The sequence below is a fragment of the Nyctereutes procyonoides genome, unplaced genomic scaffold (genome assembly GCF_905146905.1).
Source record: "Nyctereutes procyonoides isolate TBG_1078 unplaced genomic scaffold, NYPRO_anot_genome, whole genome shotgun sequence".
Classification (NCBI taxonomy): Eukaryota; Metazoa; Chordata; class Mammalia; order Carnivora; family Canidae; genus Nyctereutes; species Nyctereutes procyonoides.
Window position 1 is genome coordinate 28,415,438 of NW_026575136.1, and position 21,835 is coordinate 28,437,272.

At 40.1% G+C, this 21,835-nt stretch overlaps 1 protein-coding gene across 2 annotated transcripts in view; it reads left to right on the plus strand.

Moving 5' to 3' along the window:
- Nucleotides 1-12,379: 12,379 nt before the first annotated feature.
- The window catches only part of LOC129495387 (cadherin-7), a 120,775-nt gene continuing 111,319 nt past the window's right edge, over nucleotides 12,380-21,835 (plus strand). The window contains exon 1 of one of the 2 annotated variants that reach the window (XM_055302836.1): nucleotides 12,380-12,430. The gene's annotated coding sequence lies outside the window, so the exon portion shown is untranslated. Of the gene's footprint in view, nucleotides 12,431-21,374; nucleotides 21,493-21,835 lie in introns of those variants that run through there. The other variant, XM_055302835.1, reaches the window with a different exon arrangement.

A 21,835-nucleotide genomic window follows, 5' to 3' on the forward strand; every position in this document is an offset into this window, starting at 1 on the left:
CTGATGAAAATAATTTGTCCCTCATAATTTAAGAGGTAAGGAACTACCTTAGTTGAAAAATATGTTATATATAGCTTAATGACCATTGGAAAAAAGTGCAATGTCTTTCATATATCTGTATTTATTTTTATGATGCTATTATATCTTAAAGTAGTTTAATATTTAGACATAATTCCTTTACTGTCTGAGTAGCATATGAACAGGCAATAATACCCATCCTCAATAACTGCAATTCTACTGGAGATAGGAAGAACAACATTCTAAAACAAAAGTTCTAACATATAAACATTTTGCCATTATCTATGGATGGGAGATCTGGGATTGAATAGGGCTCATAAAAATAATTACCCTGAACTTTTAACACAATAATAAATGTTGGGAACTGAAAACTGTGGAGTTGACAATATTAATTTAAGGAATACAATTCCATCCAAAAAGAAAAGAATCTCACTTATTCTTAGATAATATATGCCTAATGAATGGGTCAGGGACATTTTATTTTAATAGTAAATATGAGGTCTTTGAAAAACATTCTCTTAAAATTCCTTTAAAAAAAAAACATTTCAGAAGCCCTGATTTAAAATGATAGTGCCATTTAAATCACTTTATGCTGACTTTATATAATTAATTCTGTTATTATTTGGCATACTTTACTCTCTGTTTTTGGAATATATCCATCTTGTTAAACTGCTTATATATTCTTTTACTTAAATTGGGAGACAATCCATCCAACTTTGCCTAAACTTCACTTTGTTTAAAATCACTTCCTGCTTAATGGATTTTATTTTTCTTTATAAATGTCTTCAGCACATGTGTCATGTGCACCTAAAGAGATTGTTTATCTGTCTAGTGACAGTGAGAATTCCTCAGGTGTCATGAAGACACAGAAATATAAGGCATTTGATAATTAGGTGTAACTTAATAGATGCGCAAGTCCTGTTTTTTTCTTATTGTCATTCGTATAACTATCTTGTAGTTTCTTATGTCATTATGGCCTACTTTTCAATATGACCATGTCTTAATATCCAGTGTATCAAATCTAATCCTACGGTTTATTGTGGGCAACCCCGGTTGGTCTGTTCTGTGCTTTTCCCTCCCTTCTGAATGAATGGGAGTTATACTTATGCCCTGCTGGTTGCTTGAATCACCTCAATTTGTTCTGGCAATCAGAGGCAGCTGCTTCATGTGAAAGGCGTGAGGACCACTGAACACCACATTAGGACTGACCTCAAGCTGAATGTAAAAGGCTCAGTCCTTTCTGCCGGGCCAGCAGAGCATGTGCAAACAGATTTGCTCAAGTGCAAAATGGTCAAATGATTTAAAGCAAGGGTTGGTCTCTTCTCTTTCTCATTCTCTCTTTCTCTCTCTCTCTCTCTCTCTCTCTCTCTCTTTCTCGATCTCTCTCTCTCAATTTCTTCCTTTAAAAACGAAATAGGATAGTAGACAGGCTGGTATTATCTTAGCAACATCTGTTGCCTTTCACAAGGGTCTTAGCTAAGGACAATAAGTTTCAAAAGGGGACCGAATTCCTGTGGACAGGGGTAAAATAAAAGCTCTCCACTAACGGGAGTGTGGACATGTTTCCCCACACAGTTGAGGCCTTTTGTGCCTTCTATCCCAATAGGTGTGGAGAAACTTTTCTTCCATTTTTTTTTCCTGATGAAACTGCCAGAAAAAAAATCTTTCCCAATTAGTGCTTAATGGACTTAAAGAACTGTCGAAAAGTTACATTTTCCCCTCCTTGTTTTTATTCTCAACACTCAAGCTCAGTTAATCAGAAGTGTGAAGGAATTTATGCTTTTCATTCTTTCACATCTGTTACTTCTGAGCTTTCTTATTAAAATATTTTTATACCAAGTCCAGAAAGTTTAGAGAGCAATAATTAAGCTCTTTATTTTATTTTTATTTTTTGGCCAAAATGAGTATTTCACACTGATTATTTTTTTCCTTTGAATTTGATGTGTTCATCTTACTCCGATTATATTACGTTGGGCACTGAATATAGATAATTTACATAAAAACAGCTACCTGATTTTTATTTTGCAAGCTGTGTTTCATAAGCAATTTTGTTCACTTCAACCATGGCATCCTTTCATATAAATGAGATATGATACAACTGATAGATGTCTAACTCCTGCAGATGTTTATTCCTTAAAACAAACAAAGCAAACAGACAAAAGTCAATTCCAATATCTATACTTTTATTGACCTGGTATATGTTTTGGAACTCTTCATATTAATTTTGAAAAAAAATAGATATAGAAAGTCCTCAAGTTCAATTACACTTTATAATATAAAATTGCAGCCTAACTTGGTCAGAATTTTGGTATATAAAAGAGAAGTTAGAAACATGCATGCATAATCTTCCAATAACAAATACTGGAAGGTACATAAGCAAAAAAAAAAACAAAAAAAAAAAAACTCTACATGGGCCAAACTTATGTGGAGGCTGGGTACAATCAGAGGAGCACTTAGTTGGTACACCTTGGTTAAACAAATGAAAACATTATTGGTCTTGCTCTTTTTTGTATTAAGTCAGACAGGAGATAGGCAAATTTTCAAGGTCAGTTCAGGAGCTGTTTTCCAGAAATTTGGAAGTCTATATTTTGTTTTAATCTATAGAGGAATATTTGAATGGTTAAAGGTATCTAATAATTTTCTAAAAAGTCACGGAGCTATCGTTATTCGTAAATATATTTAAAATAAACTTACTTAGTTTTTTTAATTAGCTCTTAGGTGGAAACTATTAGATATCTCATATGATAAAGGAACTGAATTATCAATCAATATGGACTCTAACAGCAAATGGCTTGCTTGGCATGAGCTAGTCCACTGTCTTTTTAGAGCTCCAAAATATAGGCATTTTACCTAAAGCAAGTGACTCATTCAAATCTTATTCTCCTAAGAAAATGAGAATTGTGATTTATATTAGTATTTCAAGAAAATTTTAAGGTGTGATGGAGATTCATGTCAACAGACTTGTATAAAAAGACATTCAATACATATATAAATACATATATGCTATATAAAATATATATTCAATACAATATACAAAAATATGTATTTATATATAATATATAATCAACAGAATTGTTTATAGTATACATTCAATTGAATATATTTATATATATAAAATTATATATATAATTAAATTGAATATATTTACATATATTCAATTGACTATATTAAATTGAATATATTTATATATATAATCAATATGTAATATATTAATATATATAAATATATACTTATATACTTCTATATTAATATAGAAGTATATGCTTAATTATAAAAATTGAATGTATATTATTCTAAGTAAATATATATTCAATATAAATGTTTATATATAATGTATAATAATATACATTCAATTTTTATGATTAAAGTGAATACAGTCTGACCTATAAAAAATATCACATTAAGGGGCCCCTGGATCACTCAATTAGATAAGCCAACAACTCTGATTTTAGCTCAGGCCATTATCCCAGGGTCATGAGATCCAGCCCTGCTCAGCAGGGAGTCTGCTTGAGATTCTCTCCCTCTCCCTCTGCCCCTCACCCTGCTTGTGCACTTTCTCTCTCTCTCTCAAATAAATTTAAAAACCCTTTTTAAAAATATCCTATTAAAAATGAGAAAGGCTACAACCAAATTATTTTTCCATTGCTTAGAAAAGCTATGAAATTTAAGCAAAAAAAAAATCCTTGGTATTTGAAATGCAAAATATCAAATAATTAAGTCTGACTATCTAGGATCTTTAAGAATCCTGCTTTGGATATTGCAGTATGGACCAATCAGCATGCTTTTATTACTGGGTTTTGATTCTTATTCCCATACCTGAAATGTATCATAAGAATATGAACCTATCCCTTTCCCTTTCTGAATTTCAGTTTCATCATTGATAAAATAAGGGAATATGCTTAAATGTCTTCAAAGGTGTCTTATGTAGGTCATTTCATGCTAAGGTATTGAGTCCAATTATCCTTAGTGACTAGTGGTAATTTAGTGGCTTGCTAAGGCTCATTAACCCTTTCAGACCAGTATTTGCATCCACAGACATATTTTCAAGGAAGTCTTTAAGTTACTAAAACATTTTTTGTCACTATTAAATGTGAAAAGCGCTAGCTAATAAACATGGCATAATGAGTACACATTTCAACCACAACTTTTCTCATACGAACACATGAATGCATTAAGAAATGGTGTGCCTTAATTTGTCCACAAAATCTGTTTGTTTATGTTGGTCCTAATATAATTGTGTCAGTCTGAATCAAGCCTGTTCTTTTTTTGATCTTTTGCAGTAAGGGGCCCTCCCTTAATTCGGACTTTAGAGTGACCATTTTGTCAGTTGGGAATGAAATAAAGGAGAGATGCTTGTTCTACCCATTTTTAATCACTCAGACCTAACTGTGGAAAGTGGAACCATTTGCAGTTCACAAAGACAGTGACTGCTGCAGATTTCACCTTTGAGCATGAAGTAGTTCAAGTTCATAAAAAGACTACTGCTCTTCTTAACCATGAGAATCTTCTAGGGTGGTGGTTCTTCAATACTTATTAAGCATGCTTGCCTTCTTCAAAATTCACCTTTGAAGAAACTGGCTCATTTCATCTAATCTTTCTTCCTATAGTATATAATCTCTCATATTTTCTTCTCCTGGATTTTCCTTCTGAATGTGACTTCAGCCTCAAAGTCACATAGCTCCATGCAGCTGCTAGAAGTAGGGTCATTCCTACATGCACATTTTATGTGTGTTAAGAGAGTACTAAATATAATTGAGTGGCACCAGCTATAAAGCCTACAGAACCCAGAGCACGCCAGCTCTCCAGATCTCCATGCAGGGAACAATCAGGTTAGTGTTGCTCAGAGGAGCTCAGTGGGCATGGATGGAGGAATAGTGTCCCAAATACAAGGGGAACAACTGAATGCATGCTTAGGGAGCCCTTTTTTTGTCTAGGTGAGCAGAGAAAATCGAATTTTATCTGAAAAAAAAATCCCCCATTAAATCCCTTTGCTCTTTGGAGATTATATAAAGTTCTGTGACTATTCTCCTGATTTTCCTGCTGTATCCTACTGTCTTCATACTCATCATATACTAGACTCAAGTGAAATGTCACACTGGTTTATGCTTTTAGGACTTTCCAATAGCAACTATTATCTTCCTTATTCAAATCTGGTGCCTCACTGTGCACTGTTCTCTTACAGAGTTTAGTCTCATCTCTCCCGTTTAATAATTATGTGCCTGGAATATTCTGTGGGGTCGTGGCCTTACTCCCCCTTGTGGTGTCTGCAATTTGTGGCATTAGACTTGGTATGTAGCTAGCACTCAGTAAATATTTTTGAAATGAATTTATTGAGAAAATCCACAGTTTTCAAAAGATTCTATAGCTCGTCACTGAGTGATAGTGCAACGTTTAGCAGAAATTTGCATTGTTGCTTTTCCTCTAAAGGTTTTAGAAGGCTTTTATGGAACAACTGTAATTCAAGAGACAGCACAGGCCTAGCTATATTATTTCTGACAATTTTGATTGAGCTGCTTTTTAAAAAGTAATTTGTGTTCCAACTATTCTGAACCCAGAGATACAATTGCACATCAGTAGTATCATACGCTATTTAAATAAGTAAGTGTTCCCTTGCTTAGGAATTTAATACCAAAACCAAATCAGTTGTTTATCTGTTTGAGTTTGTTCTTCAGAAAGAAAATGCTGAGACAGGTAGCAGGAAAAGTTCTATTTATATTTTCAAATAATAACCACTGACCCACAACAGCACAGGTATTCTTTTTTTTTTTTTTTTTTTTAGCACAAGTATTCTCAAGCCTTGAGAAGCCCCAATACCTGAAGAAAACTGGAAATAATAGCCAGGATCACCTCTTTTGCTTAGATAGGGGGAAACCTGAATTCCTCACTTTTGGGCTCCAGTTACACTATGTCATTTTGTTCTCATTTCCTTTCTGTGGGTTTCTTCTAAATTGTTTGCGTGGGGAATTAGCTACCTGCAATCTCAAAGCCAATGCATAATCTTTGCAGCGCAAACTGAGAGTCTTAGAGAAATCTTCCCTGTAGATTTTCACTTGGTTCTCTCTGGACCTCAGATCACTGAGCATCCTACACTCAAAAGGCTTCTGCAAGGCCTTCTGCAAGGCCTGATGGAGAAGCTCCTCTTCACATGGAGAAGCTTTTAAGGAATGGCTTCCTTAGATCCCAATAGATATCTTTGCGTTTTCTAAATAATTCTGCGCTGATATAGTAGCTCTCTTGTCTCTGAATATCTTCAGGGCCCTTCAGCTGAATGATATACTGGGTGGCTCAGTGGTTGAGCATCTGCCTTTGGCTTAGGTCAAGATCCCAGGGTTCTGGGATGGTGTCCCACATCAGGCTCCCCGCAGGGAGCCTGCTTCTCCCTCTGCCTATGTCTCTGCCTCTCTCTCTGTGTCCCTTATGAATAAATAGATAAAATTTAAAAAAAATCTGAGTAATATACTCTGAAAGTATTCATTTGAACAGACAGGCTTTCTGGATAATGAGAAGGGAGGCAGGGCGAACAACCTAAGCAACAAAATTGTTATATTAGCTCAGACTTTTGATTCTTCCAGTACAGTATTCTGTGAGGGATACAGTCATCAATTGAATGTGGTTGGGGGGTGATTCTATGATGCTAATTGTAGGCACACATTCCTTTTATTAGTTTTCATTTATGCTTCTTTGCTGATAACTGATGTCAAGAAATCTTTAAAGATGATAGATGATAGATAGATAGATAGATAGATAGATAGATAGATAGATAGAAATAGATTTTCTAATTACATTCAAGAGATTTTCATACATTAGTGGCACAAATAGAGTTCAGGACAAGATATTTCTTATCTCGATTTCTCGAATAATTTCCTAAACATTTTCTCATTTCCAGTCCAATAAATGGCTTAAAAAGCCTTCCAAGCCTCCTTCTTCTACTGAAATTATGATAATGATTCTCCTTCATAAAATTCCATAAAATTCCTTACAATGCTCCATTGCCCTCCTGGTACATTCCAAACATTTTCTCTCCCCATTCAAGACTTTGTCATGTGGCCACTTTTTTTGTGATCCCACACTTGACATTTATGCATACTTCATCACCGTGTTTATCAAGATATATGGAGATGCATGTACCTCCTTATTTTCACCATAGGTTGGAAGGTTCCTATGGTTAGGAAATACATCCTAAATTCATCTTTGTATCCCATCATCCAGAAGGTTGTCAGCTGATATTTAACTAATTAGCAAATGAGTATATTGAGCTAGAATCTCTCCTATTAAGATCTTTATTTTCTAGAAGATGGAAGCATACTTAATTAGATAAAATAAACTGAAGAACATAGACATCCGCAGGAAATGCTTAGCATTACAAAATTAAAAAATATTTTAGGGGCACCGGAGTGGTCCAGTTGGTTAAGTGTCTGCCTTCAGCTCAGGTCATAATCTTTGGGTCCCGGGATTGAGCCCTCCATTGGGCTCCCTGCTCCGGCAAGGAGTCTGCTTCTCCTTCTCCCTTTGCCTGCTGTTCCCTTGCTTGTGCTTTCTTTCTCTCCGAAGAAAAAAAAAACACACACACACACACACACAAAACTTTAAAAAATATAGTACCCATAAACTTATGCTGGAAAAAAAAAGTAAATGGCCCACTTTTTGAGTTTGCCTTACATAGGTGCTTCTTACCTCCTGTCACATCTGTTTTTCTACCATGACCCCTGAATTTCTAGAACTACTTAGTTCTCAATGGTTAGCTCTCTTCTGCTCTTACCTGCAAGTCTTTGAGACTCACCTTTGGCTTTAGAGTAAGTTCAGGATGGAATGAATATGAATCTAACCTAATTAGCAATTGTATCAGAACTTTCTTATTTGTACCCAATCTGGTTTGAGAGCTAAAACCTGTAAGGAAATACCATCCATACGGTAAAAAGCATGACTGAGTTCTCCTACATTCTCTGATTTTTCCTTTTCCAAAGCATAGTTCTCATACAGCTGATTTAAAGGAGTTTTTTTTTTTTAAGATTCATTTATTTTTTTTTAAAGGGAAGACTTCCCTTTTTTTTTTAATTTTTTATTTATTTATGATAGGCACACAGTGAGAGAGAGAGAGAGAGAGGCAGAGACACAGGCAGAGGGAGAAGCAGGCTCCAGGCACCGGGAGCCCGATGTGGGATTCGATCCCGGGTCTCCAGGATCACGCCCTGGGCCAAAGGCAGGCGCCAAACCGCTGCGCCACCCAGGGATCCCTCATTTATTTTTTTGAGGGAGAGAGAGAGAGACACAGAGAGAGAGAGAGAGAATGGGGGGAGGAGGGGATGAAGAGAGGAGCAGACTCCCTGCCGAGTGCAGAGCCCAACACAGGGCTGGATCCCAGGACCTAGAGATCATGATCAGAGCCAAAATCAAGAATCAAATGCTTAATCGACAGAGCCACCCAGGTACCCCAGGAGGGTATTTCTTTAATAGAGAAGAAAAAAAGGACATTTATCAAATTTGTGCACGGCATTATATGACACTGAAGAAATAAAACCTTTGACTGAGTGATTTGAAAAAAATATTATTATATATAAGACTAGACATATTAGAACATAAATTTGAAAATTATATGGAAACATTATGAAATTTCATAAGTAAGCATATGCTGTTATGACTTACATTTGTATTTCATGGAATCTTAAACATTTGGCAGCACCTTAGGATTTATCTAGTAAATTTTTATTTGTGTTTCTCAGGAAACTAGGTTTTCTAATCAGCCAGAGTTTTAGGAAAAGAAGGGGAGAACAGAAAAATCTAAAAAAACAGTCTTGTCTCTAGACTTGACCATAGCCTAAATCTGTGGCACTCTTGTTTATGTCATTCCTAATGTTGGGCTTCATCCTGAGAATTAAAAAACACCTCTCAGGCACCTAGATGGCCCTGCAGATTTGTCCCTGGTCCAACTTAATCCATCTTGACTTTCCTCTTCCTACAGTACTCTAGATTTCTCAAACACACCCAACTCCTGCCTTCTGCAGAGATTTCTCTTTGTGTATTCTGACCGGATTATTTTCCCTTCAGATCGTCACAAATGCAACTCATTGTCATCATCAGCTCTCAGCTTAAGGGCCATCTCTGCAGAGGTCATCTCTGATGTCCTAGGTAACGGGGTGGCCCGTAGTTCTCATCTGAATCACTCCATTCTTAATTTTTTTTTAATTTATGATAGTCACACATACACACACACAGAGAGAGAGAAAGAGACAGAGACATAGGCAGAGGGAGAAGCAGGCTCCATGCACCGGGAGCCCGACGTGGGATTCGATCCCGGGTCTCCAGGATCGCGCCCTGAGCCAAAGGCAGGCGCCAAACCGCTGCGCCACCCAGGGATCCCGAATCACTCCATTCTTAATCTTGTCCTCCAAATAGAGGCACACATCCTAGAGGATGAATGTCTTGTGACTGTGAAAACCAGAATTAGTCTTCTGATCGATTGAACTCATTTTAGCCCCCTCTAGAATCCCTGTAAAGGTTATGATTTAAGGAAATTTTTTAAAAAGAAGGCAAATCATATGGAAACATGTGGTTCAAGATTGAAGCCAAATTTGTGATCAATATTTATAGAGAAGCACATGATAAGGATAAATTGTGGGGGGAAAAACCCTTAAAAAACGGTCTCCAAAATTTTTTTTTCCCTTTCCTTCCTTTGATTAGAACAAATATGGTGCAGTACTTGTTTCCTCATACTAGTGCACAGATGAAAAGAGCCAGGCAATCTCCTGAGCAGTTTACAAACAGCATGGTGTCCCCAGAGTTGTGTTAATTGCTGGATAAGATACAAACATTGGCTTCTTCATTTAACAGATATTTACTATGGCCCAAATATGCGCCGTCTTGATCACACGGAATATCAATCTTTGTCTTCCTGAAGCTTTTAGCGCAGAACAATGCTAAGAATTGGTCCCATCCCAGCGATGCGTTCATTAGACAGAGCAAGGCGAATGCATATAAGGCCATCAGTAAAATGTGAAGTTCTAGAATGTATGATATTAGCCAGAATAATTAATGATTTTATTTTATTTTTTTAAAGATTTTATGTCTTTATTTGAGAGAGAGAGCCCTCGTCCCAAAGAGCAGGAGCAGGGGGTGAAGGGCAGAGGCAGAAGGAGAACCCATGTGGGGCTGGATCCCTGGACCCTGAGGTCATGACCACCAGATCCCAAGGCAGATGCTTAGCTGACAGGGCCACCCAGACGCCCCAATTAAGGATTTAATGCAGAAAAAACACGTCAAAGGCCTCCAAGATGAAGCCAAGGTTTAACGTCTGGGTACCTGGAGAATGACAGTGTCCCTGACAGAGCAGAGAATCCTGCGGAAACCCAAGGTGACATCCAAGAAGAAATAGGTCTGTTCTGGACATCCTGAGTTTGGGCAATGGCTTGACACTCGAGTGCAAGTGGCCTATGCTAGGCCATCCAAGCAGGCCTGGACTTGGGGAGCTCTGGGGTCGGAGACAGACCTTTAAAAATGAAGCAACGTTAAATAAACAGCATGGCTAGGTATCTGGAACTTAACAGGAGCTCCCAAATTTTTTTTGCTGTTAGAATTCTGAGCATGCCACGCAGTTGTAAATACTAAGTACGTGAGAGGAAAAAACGCGAGCTAAAGGGGCAGGATGGCCTGGAGGGGAGGGAGCAAGTGTGTGTGCGAAAGGACAGGGAAGCGGAGGTGCCGACAGGGATGGGGACGAGCCCCCCCCCCCGCCCCCCGGTACGTGGGACGCTGGGAGTCGCTGCTAAGGATGGACGAGGGAAGCAGGGCAAGTTCCACGGGCACAATAAGGAAAATGAAAACGAACGCACTTGGGGACGATCCGCGCGCCTTCGTACCCTCACGACACGGCACCCAAGCAGCAGGTTCAATCCGGGGCCTGAGCAGAGGAGAAGAGCCGGAGCGTGCCCGACCCTCCGCGCTGGGCGCGCTCTCGCCGAGCCGATCCCCTGCCCCAGCCCGCCCCGGCGCCCCCCCCCCGCCCGCCCCGCGTCCCCCCCCCCCCGCCCCCGGCGCCGAACTTGTGCCTCCGCGAGCCCAGCGCCGGGAACGTGCTCCGCGAGCGCGGGAAGGACTAGGGCAGTCCGAGGAGGCGGAGAGGGCAGACTAGCACGCAAGGAAACTGTAAGTTCTGATTAGTTTTAGGACTTTGCCTTCATGCCTCGGGAGCTCCATTGATCAGGCTTCTGCGACAGGTTGGGGGCGGGAGGGGAGGGCGCTGGGAAAGGCAAAAAAAAAAAAAAAAAAAAAAAAAAAAAAAATTCTCTAAACTCTCCCGCAGCTCCGCGCTTTCAGATGCAAATACCTGGCGGAGAGATGCCCGGGCTGCGGCCCCTCCCGCCTTCCGCGCTCCCCTCGGCTTCGCCGCCAAGGGCTCGGGCTGCGCGGATCCGCCAGGAGGGCGCGGGGGGCGGGGTGCGCGGGGGGCGGGGCGCGCGCGCGGGGGGGCGCGTGGGGGAGCGCGTGGCGGCGGAGCGCCCGGCCTCCCGGTAGCCCGCCCGGGTCCGCAGGAGGGGCCCGAGGCTCGGCGGCTGCCGGCCGCGCTCAGCGCCTCCGCGCCCCGCGCCCGCCCCGCGCCCTCCCCGCGGCCGCTCGCCCTCTCGCCCTCTCGCCCCCCGTCCGGACGCGCGCCCCCGCTCGCTCGGGACCCGGCGCCTGAGCCGCGCGGGCGAGCCGGCCGGGCCCTCGGAGCGGGCGGAGGCGGCGGCGGCGGCGGCGGCGGCCCGGGGGCGCCCGCGGCCCGCGGCCCGCGGCGAGGCGGTGCCTGGGGCGCGGAGCCCTCCCGGCCGGGCCGCCCGGGTCCTGAGCGCGCGCCCTCTCGGACGCCGAGGCCGGGTCGCGGGCGCCGGACGCCGCCGGGAGCGCAGCGAGGCCCCAGGTGAGCGGGCGGGGGCTGCGCGCGGAGTTTGCCGGGGCGTCCCCAAGTTCCCGCCCGGGGCCGGACAGACGGACGTGCGCGCCGGGCCGGGGCAGCGGGTCCCGGGCTGCGCGGGGGCAGGTCTCCGCCCGCGCCGCCGCCGTCCGAGCCCGCGGGGGCGCTGTGCCTGCGGGACCCGAGCCCTCCGGCCGGCCGCACCGGCTCCGTTACCTCCCGGGAAGGTGCAGCTCCTCGAGGGGGCTTCGCTCCCCGCCCCCCCCGCCCCGCTTAGCCTCGCGCCGCCGCCGTGCGCCCGCCCCCGCCGCCTGGCTGGCACCTGCCCCGGGCGTGTTCGCGTCGGGGAAGGGCGCCCGGTTCCCGCGGTGCGGGGGGGGGGACTCCTCGGGGGCGCCTGCTACGCGGCGGCCCGCGGGGGTGCGGCCTCCGAGCGTGGATTCCCGAGAAAGGACCGCCCTGCCGCCGGGTGGCCTTCACGCTGCGGACGGTCACACCTTGCGGATCTCTCAGCTGTAAGTTCGGGTGAGTAAAGATCGGCAGGGACTTGCCCCGGCGGTGGCGGTGGCGGTGGCGGTGGGCGCTTGGGCCCCTGTGAAGAAATCGTCGAGGACCGGCTGTCTCGAGGCTTTGGGGATCTGCAAACGGAACCGTGAATATGCTTAAAACGCTTTTTTTTTTTTCCTCTCTTAAATGTTGCCGGGGATTATCTTCTGTTTATTAGATCATCCGAGTGAAATATGTCCAAGTAGGACTCGTCCTTCCTAATTCCTCTAAGCAGACAGGTGTTCAGGTCATTTTTCATACTGAAGTAGATCAGCAGAACTTTATGGGAGAAAAATAGAAAAAATGTAAGTAACGTGTGAGTGTACGGCCGGTACTAAGTGACAAGTGTACATTAAAACAAAAAAAAAATCAGGCTCATACATTTTAAAAGAGTTTAGGGGCCGTAGCACCCCCCCCCTTTTTTTTTTAAAGGAAAGTTCGCATTGATACAGGCCAGCAACATCTAAATAGTTTTAAGTGTCTTTATAAAGACAGGTCAGTTGTGGGAAGGGGGGAGCTAAGGAAAGAAGTGATTACATTGGAAGCTTTCAGTAACTCACCAGATATTACTTTTTTTTCCTCCCCAAAGAAATAGCTAGACTTTATGTTTACCCAAGTTCTTGTTACTAGATGAAAAAGGAAAATACATTAAGAGTCCTTTTCTCCGTTTGGGGGGCTATCTGGAATAGTAGGAATGAAAATGCAGAAGAATTGAGGCAAGTAGCGAAAGTGACAACTTTGTGAAGTCTGGCTTCTATGTTAGTGTTCAATATGGGGTGGAGTGGCTGAAACAATTAGGCAGCATTCCGTGTTAATAGTCTTATCTGGTAAAGTCTGGATAGAACAATAAAATAATGATCAGTAGCGCGGACCATCACCCTGCTAGAAGCTATTAGGGTTTGCAGCTCTAATAAAAGGGCATTGTGAGCTTACAACGTGAGATACCGTTGTGATTAAGGGCTGCAATAGGTCATTAGAATTGTGTTAACAATCAGCTGACAGACTCACAACTCTTAAGTCTTTTTATATAATAGCAGAGAGTTTTTCCCTCTTTTTCTAATAGAAGGGTAATTGTAAAGCATCTGTATTGCTGCAGTTTACCCTTGAATTGACTCTAGTTTTTAGTGTCCAATGAAAAGGAGAGGGTGGGGAGCATACTGAGTTTTGGCTACTGTTCAGCCTTCCTAGATCTAAAAATCAACCCACTGTGTCTCCTCAGGCGTGATTTCTTTGCTGGTCTACCCATCATCCAGCCTTTTAGTTGTTTTGATGGCAAAGCAGTTATAAACTTCTCAGAAGGTATACTGATATGAGGAAGTGAATACATCTTTGTATAGAGTCTAATACTTTCTTGTCGAATCTTTTAGAAATCTTTTATGAAGTCCTAAGCACATAAATTGCTCAGTGTTGTGAATATTTATGCTTGAGGGATCTTAACCTTCCTTGATTTTATAAAGGCTTTGGATTTATTGTGTTAGTGGTTTGTAGCATATCAGCATATCGCGGTTCTCTCTCTCACACAATTTTTTTTTTTTTTAACTTGGCTGGAAGTCTTCAAAGCCTTAGTTTAAAACGGGAGTTTCAGAAACTTCTAAAATAACGCACATTAGTGTCTTTGCAAAGGAATTGTGATGGAAGCTTTTCTCCTTGGCATGAAGGAATCAGTTGCTTCTAAATGGGGTGTGAAGGGGAGCTGAGGACAAGGAAGAAAAGACATGTGATCAGAGTCCTGTGTGTGACCATCTCCTCAGCCTCTGACAAGCAGAGCAGATCTAGCTGTAACCAGCAATACTCGAGTGCCTCCTCTGGGGATTTGCTGGTTTTGCAGAAAGCTACCCCTGCAAACATTTCCCCCTTGCCGTTCTGCAAGATTCCTCACTGACAAAATTATCAGTGCAAATGACTATGCAGACATCTGTCCGTATATTCATCTCAGATTATACTCTAGATTGTCATTCTGGTTGGAATTTCTTTTAGGTTCTTCTGCAGAATGTCTATTGAAACATAATTCCTTTTATTGAAGTCACATGAATCATACCAAGCTCAATGTAAAAGTGAAGGTAAATTAAAAATTAAAATTGACATAGTGGAGATATGTTGCAGAAGTACAAAGGTAAACCACTTCACATATAATTTTACTGTTATGATTGTACATACGTATGTATAGTACATGTATTATTTATAATACTATGTGCGATACTGTACAAATAGCTCAGATGGTTGTGGTTTGTCATTTTTGGTTTTAATTCACCCCGGCTTCTTCTCGTTAAGTATCAACTCTTGCTCCCCTTTCTTTTTCATTCCTTTTACTCGTGACAGAAGTTATTTGTGCTTAGTTGAAATTGGCTCTGTAATCCACGTAGAGAAGTTCTCATTCCATGTCTGATAGCCAGATGCACACTACAGGCTGTGTGATTCATTTCCAGGGCCCCTGCCTGAATATTTAGGCCAGTTAACGGTAGGAGGTTGTGGTCTGTGGTTGTAATGTTATCTGGCCCGGGGAGCTAATGGGTTTGATCACAGTTTCTTTACGTGAGAAGTCACACATCCGCAGAGGGTCCCCAGCCTCACTAATTAAAATGTAAAAAATTATGCCTTTTAACTAAAAGAGAAGAGGGCTGTTCGATGAGTATTAACATTACTGAAGCTACTACTAAACTTTCAATGGTATGTGGATAAAAGAGGTTAAATGGTAGTATGTTTCATAGTAGAAGCTAAAGATGGCAATATTAAATCTAGAATGATTATAAGAAGTTAGGAGCAGACAGTCCTTTACAAATACAGGATTTGTAGCAACAACCACATAACCATACATATACATCCTTATATCCTAGGATATTTCTTGAATTGGTGCCCTGTTTCTAAAACAATGAGCTATGGATTACATTCAGTGGAAATAGTTACTATAGCGTCACAGTGCAGTAGGGATTCTTTGATCACCAGATTTAGAAGGGAGAGGCGATTTCATTTATTTATTTTTTTTAATTTTTTGGGGGGGAGAGGCGATTTTAAAGCTGGATCCTCCTCTCAGTGCTTTTTGTGTGACATATAAATTACAATCATAAACCACGGGCCCCTTTACCCCCATCCTGACTGGGTGCTCCTGACCCCTTGTGGATAGGAATCCTGATGATCTACATGGAGAATTCAAACTCATGGTCATATAGAAATTTGAGTAGGATTAAATTTACTTTCCTCGGCATTTGGAGAATATGATACATTCCAAAAATGATAGATTGAAATAAAGATCTTTAGTGTCAGAGTGAGAAATGTTTAACAGACATTTTAAGTTTTCTGTTGTAACCAGTCATGCCCAGTGCCATCCATAACTTGCTGTGTGACCTTGGGCATTTCACTGGAATTCTGTAGATTTGGGTTTTCTTAGCAAAGGAAGACTAGACTGCCTTACCTTGGGATTTTCTAATGTCTGTTACAGTTCTGTGTTCCCACCACTCAAGGAATCTTCAAACATCAGGAGCAGCGGGTTTAGGGACTTCTTTACATTTTTTGTTGTTGTTGTTTTTTCTTTTTTCCAACATGAGCCCTCAGAAGTACCAAGTGATTACCTTTTTCAGCACTGACGTGACATTCTGTCCCATAAGCTTTATCCTTAAAAGCTCTGCTTGTATGTGGTGGTTGGAAAAAAACAAACAAACAAACAAACCAAACAAAAAACAAAAAACAGTGTGGCCGCAGCTCTTGAAATACTCTTTGTCCTGGATTACTTTCTTTCTATTTGTGGAGTTATGACATCTGTTCATTCATGAATGGGAGATTAGAATACCTTTTCTCTCTTTTGCATTCCCCAGATGTATTAAGTGGTTCTACTTTAAAAATAAGTAAAAGTAACAATGGACAGGTATTATCCTTGTTACAAAGCAGACTACTCTAACTTTGTGTACAGAGATAAGTCACAGTGAGGACCTGAGTGGTGACAGGTGGCTGCTGTCCTGGGGAAAACAAGGACAAATGAAAGTCTTTAAAAAAAAGGCATTGGATGAATCAGGAGGAGTCTTTTTGTTGAACTTAAATAATGCTATTAAATACTCAAGGAATATTTTAAAAGGCATCTTTTGTCAGACTTTAGTACAAAAGAACTAATATATAGAAGGTTGTTTTAGAGCCATGGTAATACTGTCATCGTGCCCTCTAACCACTGCTGTGAAATGGTATCATTTCCACTTTTGAACATGTATATTGTTCTCCTTTCATAAGGATCCATTAAAAATATGTTTCTTGTCAAAATGTAGTTCAACTTTAAAGCAGTCTTGGAAATGACAGTTTCTTCCCAAAAGGCCAACAGCAAGAGTTTTTTTTTGTTGTTGTTTTGTTTTGTTACTGTTACAACTGTGATTTTTTTTTTTTTGTACTTTTATGTTTTATAGGTTAGTGAGCAAAACATCTTAGGGAATATCAGTTAGATTTAGAGATGTTTGGCCCTCATCCATTATGGATTTTTCACATTCTCATTGATTATATTCTGTCAAATATACTGGCTCCTCAAATGTCATTCTTAAAATTGTTTTTTTAGAAAATGCAAATAACTGAATGTATTTTGGGGATATCATGTTCCACATTATTGTGAATTATACCTGTTTTTTAAAGGAGAGGCACAACTTCTTCAAATCTTCTTTCAATTACCACTAGACAATAAACCATGTGTTAGTGTGGTATACATAAAGTATATTTCAAAACAGTCTCAGACCTGTATCTGATGGAACTCCAGACACAGAGAACATAAGCATTTGCCCCTTGCCTGTCATTTAGAGAAACTGTGTTGAGAGTCTTTACCTGAGACAAGCCATCGGTTACTTATACTGGACTGCAAAGAATATATTCCACTTTAACTTTGCCACAAGATCTAAAATAGCAATATATTTCCTTTTAACATAATTGATCATCATATTTTATAGCTCAAGTTATTTCTAGAAGGCATTTAAAGAAGCAGTTTAGCATATATAAATTATTGGGTAATTAGGCATGTGTTTAAAACTACTCATGGTTCGATATTAATGGAACTGGCGGAGTATGATACATTTCATGCTCCTGGTCATGTGTTTAGCATGTTGCCTTTAATTTAAATGGAACAGGCTCTACAACATTTATGCAATAATGCAGTTGACATGCTGATGCATAAAAATATTTTTTTGTTACTAAGGGATTTTTAGCCATTGTTTTTAGGTATGATCAAAACACTGTATTAAGAGTATGGTAGTCACTTGATCTGATTTTTAAAAGTGGTTTCACAGAGATGTGAAATGGAGCAGAAAATCAAGAAAATTTTAGAATAATGAATTTGTTTGGGTAAAATAATATCAGCTATTAAGGTTAAATGAATAATAGACTGTCTACTTGGAAATAATTCTTTGCCACTTAGCTGAACAAAAATAATTGGAACAAAAAAGTAGCATGGTAAAGTGATCTCAGGTCACATAAATGATGTTGATTTAGTAAATACTGTTTGATTTTCACCACCACCCTTTTCCTTTCAATTTTAAATTTCTTTTTTGAGGATTCATTCTATATTCTCTTGATTAAGGTGTGTTGTGATCATGGTATTAGTTGCGGTTTTCATTTATCTTTAGTCTGGCAAAAAAAAAAGTTAAAAAATTCAAGTTTTATTTTTTGATAGGGATTGCATTAAATGTGTAGATTGCTAGGGCAGTATAGACATTTTAATAATATCTGTTCTAATGCATGAGCGTGGAATATTTTTCCATTTCTTTTCGTCATCTTCAGTTTCTTTCATCAGTGTTTTATAGTTTTCAGAATATAGGTCTTTCACTTCTTTGGTTAGGTTTATTTCTACTTGCTGATGGTTTTTGGTTCAGTTGTAAATGGGATTGATTCCTTACAAGTATTAACATTAAAATATCAGAGAACAATTTAAATCTTACTCAGATATATAATGTATATATCTTTAAATTTTAGGTTATTAACCCAGTAGCAGTGGGTTATTAACCCACTGTCTTTCAGACATCTGGTTGGCCACTATTCAGTTTTCTCCTCAGATAGAACCTATTGCTGTTTTTCTCCTCAAAGCTATAATGCTACACATTTGTAACTGTCTGGAAGTTGACATAGATCTGTAGAAGTTACCTAACCTGTGTACCAACACATCACATCATTGCTCTGCAGTGTCTTTTTTTTTCTGAGCCAGCAACAGTGAACAGGTCAGTTCTCCAGACCTCCAGTGGGTCGCACTCTTAAGCTTTCCCACAGAGGATGCAATGACACATGACACTGCTTGGATGCAGGGGTCTCTGCTTATTTCTGATGTGACTTTCCCCTTATTAATGCCTGTATGTAAAGCTCAAGAGGCAGAAGGAAGGGAGAAGATAAACAGTATGGGAGCCTAGCAGGGAAGGTTGCAGGGCTTGGCTTCAGGGCACAGATGTGTGTCAGTATTTAACCCATTGTGAAAAAAAAGACATGTGTGAATGGTTGTGTGCTCAAATTCGTTTATATGCAAAAAAAGTTACTGTTCTGCCTTTATATTTGTGGATATTTGTGGAAAGATAGAAAGCCTACTTGCGGGAGGAAATCTCAAGTTCAAGTTCACATTTTGATTACTTCTCTTTGAAGACCACAAATAACTGAAGGTTTTTTGTAATGCTTCAGGGCCCTTCATTTCTTTTATGATGCCTCAAAGTAGGTCAGGATGAATTGGGTTGAACTGTTGTACTGGCCTTTACCTTGAAAACCAGATATTATGAAGGAAAGCATGGATTTGGGGGAAGCCTGATGAAGGAGCACCTGCCCTGGGACTTTGCCCCTGCCATATCAGGTGTTCATTCCTGGCATAGTCAGTCACTGTCACAACTGTTGTTGAACACATATAAAGCTCCCCTATGCCAATCACCGTCATTCACATGTGAGTTTTTGATTTTCTAAGAGCATTCTATGAAGGGTATAATGGAATCATTTATTTGCTACATAAAAGAGAAGTTTATCCTTCAATAATGTACACAAAGTCAGTTAAAGTATCCTTGTGCACTCTTACAGAACTTCAGGAAAGGCAAGGAAAATTTGGCTCAACAGCCTGGCAGGTACTTCAAATACTGCAGAGAAATATGATGGATTTTTTTTTTTCAAAGTGATTGTGACCCTTAAACATGGAAGAGCTACCAAGGAATTTGTATAGGGGCTTAATTTACCATATTAAAAAAAAGTAATAAGCATAATGAAAGGAAACATTCTGTAAATGTGTACCAAGAGTCAATCGTGTGTCTGCTTCTGTTCTAGATACTATGATACAAAGGGTGGACATTTCTGTCCATCAAGGTATATATTGATAATAGGTCTTTTAAATCCCTTGATTTAAATACGAAAGTACAGAACTCTCTGGTTTCTTTCACAAATATTAACTCAGTGACTATAAAGTGACCCAGTGCATGTTCTGTGTCTCACAATTTCTAAATGTTCTGGCTGGTTTGATAACTTCACAATCTTGTGTGGAAGAGAAATGATCTTCAAGAGGCAAGAGTAATTTAAACGTCTCATGTTAATATTCATGCTAAATTTCATAAATGTGAAAAATGCTTCTTTTACATTCCTATGACTTTCTTAAATCTCTCTACCCTTTAATTATTAACAATGTGCACCTTTTCACAGCTTAAAAAAGCCAACAAAACCAATTGTATATAATTGTCAAAAGCAGACAAGTTACATCTGTAAAAAAAAAAAAAAAAAAAAAAAAGATTTTATAACTTAGCTCATCTCCCTCATTTTGCAAATGTGGAAAACCAAAATCCCAGAGGGATCCAAGGTCATACAGCAAATGGAGGAGGTTTTAGAGCAAACACCTCAGTGATCCTATTCCTGGTCCAGATTATATTTCTTTTTCTTATTAGTAAACATTTTGAGTGAACTCAGATCTCTCCAATTCTGATGCCAGTCTTTGACTTACAAAAATCACAGAGGACATGCCTTTAGGAAAGAAAGTATTACATTTTTTTTAATTTTTAATTTTTTTTATTTTATTTATGATAGTCACACACACACACACACAGAGAGAGAGAGAGAGAGAGAGGCAGAGGCAGAGACATAGGCAGAGGGAGAAGCAGGCTCCATGCACCGGGAGCCTGACGTGGGATTCGATCCCGGGTCTCCAGGATCGCGCCCTGGGCCAAAGGCAGGCGCTAAACCGCTGCGCCACCCAGGGATCCCAAGTATTACATTTTTTTAAAGTAATTTGCTGCCATTGTTTATATTCATCTAGAATTTTGGGTTCATGATCCATATAGTTCTCTGGCACTGAGACTAGAGCTATCTAGAACGTTTTCATTCATTCCAAGAGTTGTCTAAGACATTTTCCTATAAATGACATTAAAATGAGAACATCACAAACTTTAACATCACTAGTATCAAACTAAAAAATATAATATTCCCAACAGTTTTTTTTTTAATTAAGGCTTTTAGTTGTGTCAGGCACCATCCTTAATTTTTCCTGATTTGCTTATTTAATCCTACAAAGTAGATGCAATTACCATCTTTATTTTGTATGTTAGAGGTTTAAGGCTTCATCTCTGGAATTCTTAGAATGTAAATCATGTGTCCAAGAATGCATGGCTAAGGACAGAGTCAGCATTTGAATCTTTATCTGATGCAGGTGCTTATAGTTCTTTTCAGTGTATACTTTTGATAACTTCCCAAATTTTGAATTCCAGAAGTTCATTTGCTACTTAGTGTCTTAAAAGTTGGATGCATTTCATCATGTAACAATGTTATCAAGTCCACTGGAACCATAAAGTAGCTTAAGTAATATAATTTAACTATATCACGTTTAAGAGAATTATCTTCAGGACCTAAGTATTTATCTCCTTGTTCTTATGTGAAAACACATTCTCTCGTGAGGAAGTAGAGCAGTGGAACTGAAATGCTTCTTCGGCTACAGGTCTCACCTGCTAGACAGTCCTGTCACCACGACTCCAAGCCGTCCATCTCCATCCACCAGAACTTGGTTTGCCACTGGTGTGAAGGGAACTTCATGATCTTGGCCCTCTGCATGCTAACAGCCATTCCTACAAAGGTCATCCACTGTGAGTTCTTGGCCATGATTCCTGGCTCATCATAGACTAGTCCATCCCAGTCTCTGTTTCCCAGTCTAAGCACCTACTTACCTTCTTTAACTACAGATAACCTGTCTTCTCAGATGGGTTAGCTGAGACCTCCCTGCAATGAACTTTCAACTAATGCAGGGGACCTACATTGGAATACAAAGTTATGACCCCAAGTTAACTTCTTGTTTATAATTCTAAGTCTTAGAATAACTAAGCCTTCCAGAGTGCTTTCTAAATGGACCAAATTCATTTTAGATGCTTAGATGAGAGGTTTAGATTTTAGCAGAAGGTGTTCATTGCACAGACAGCAGTAATATGCTCC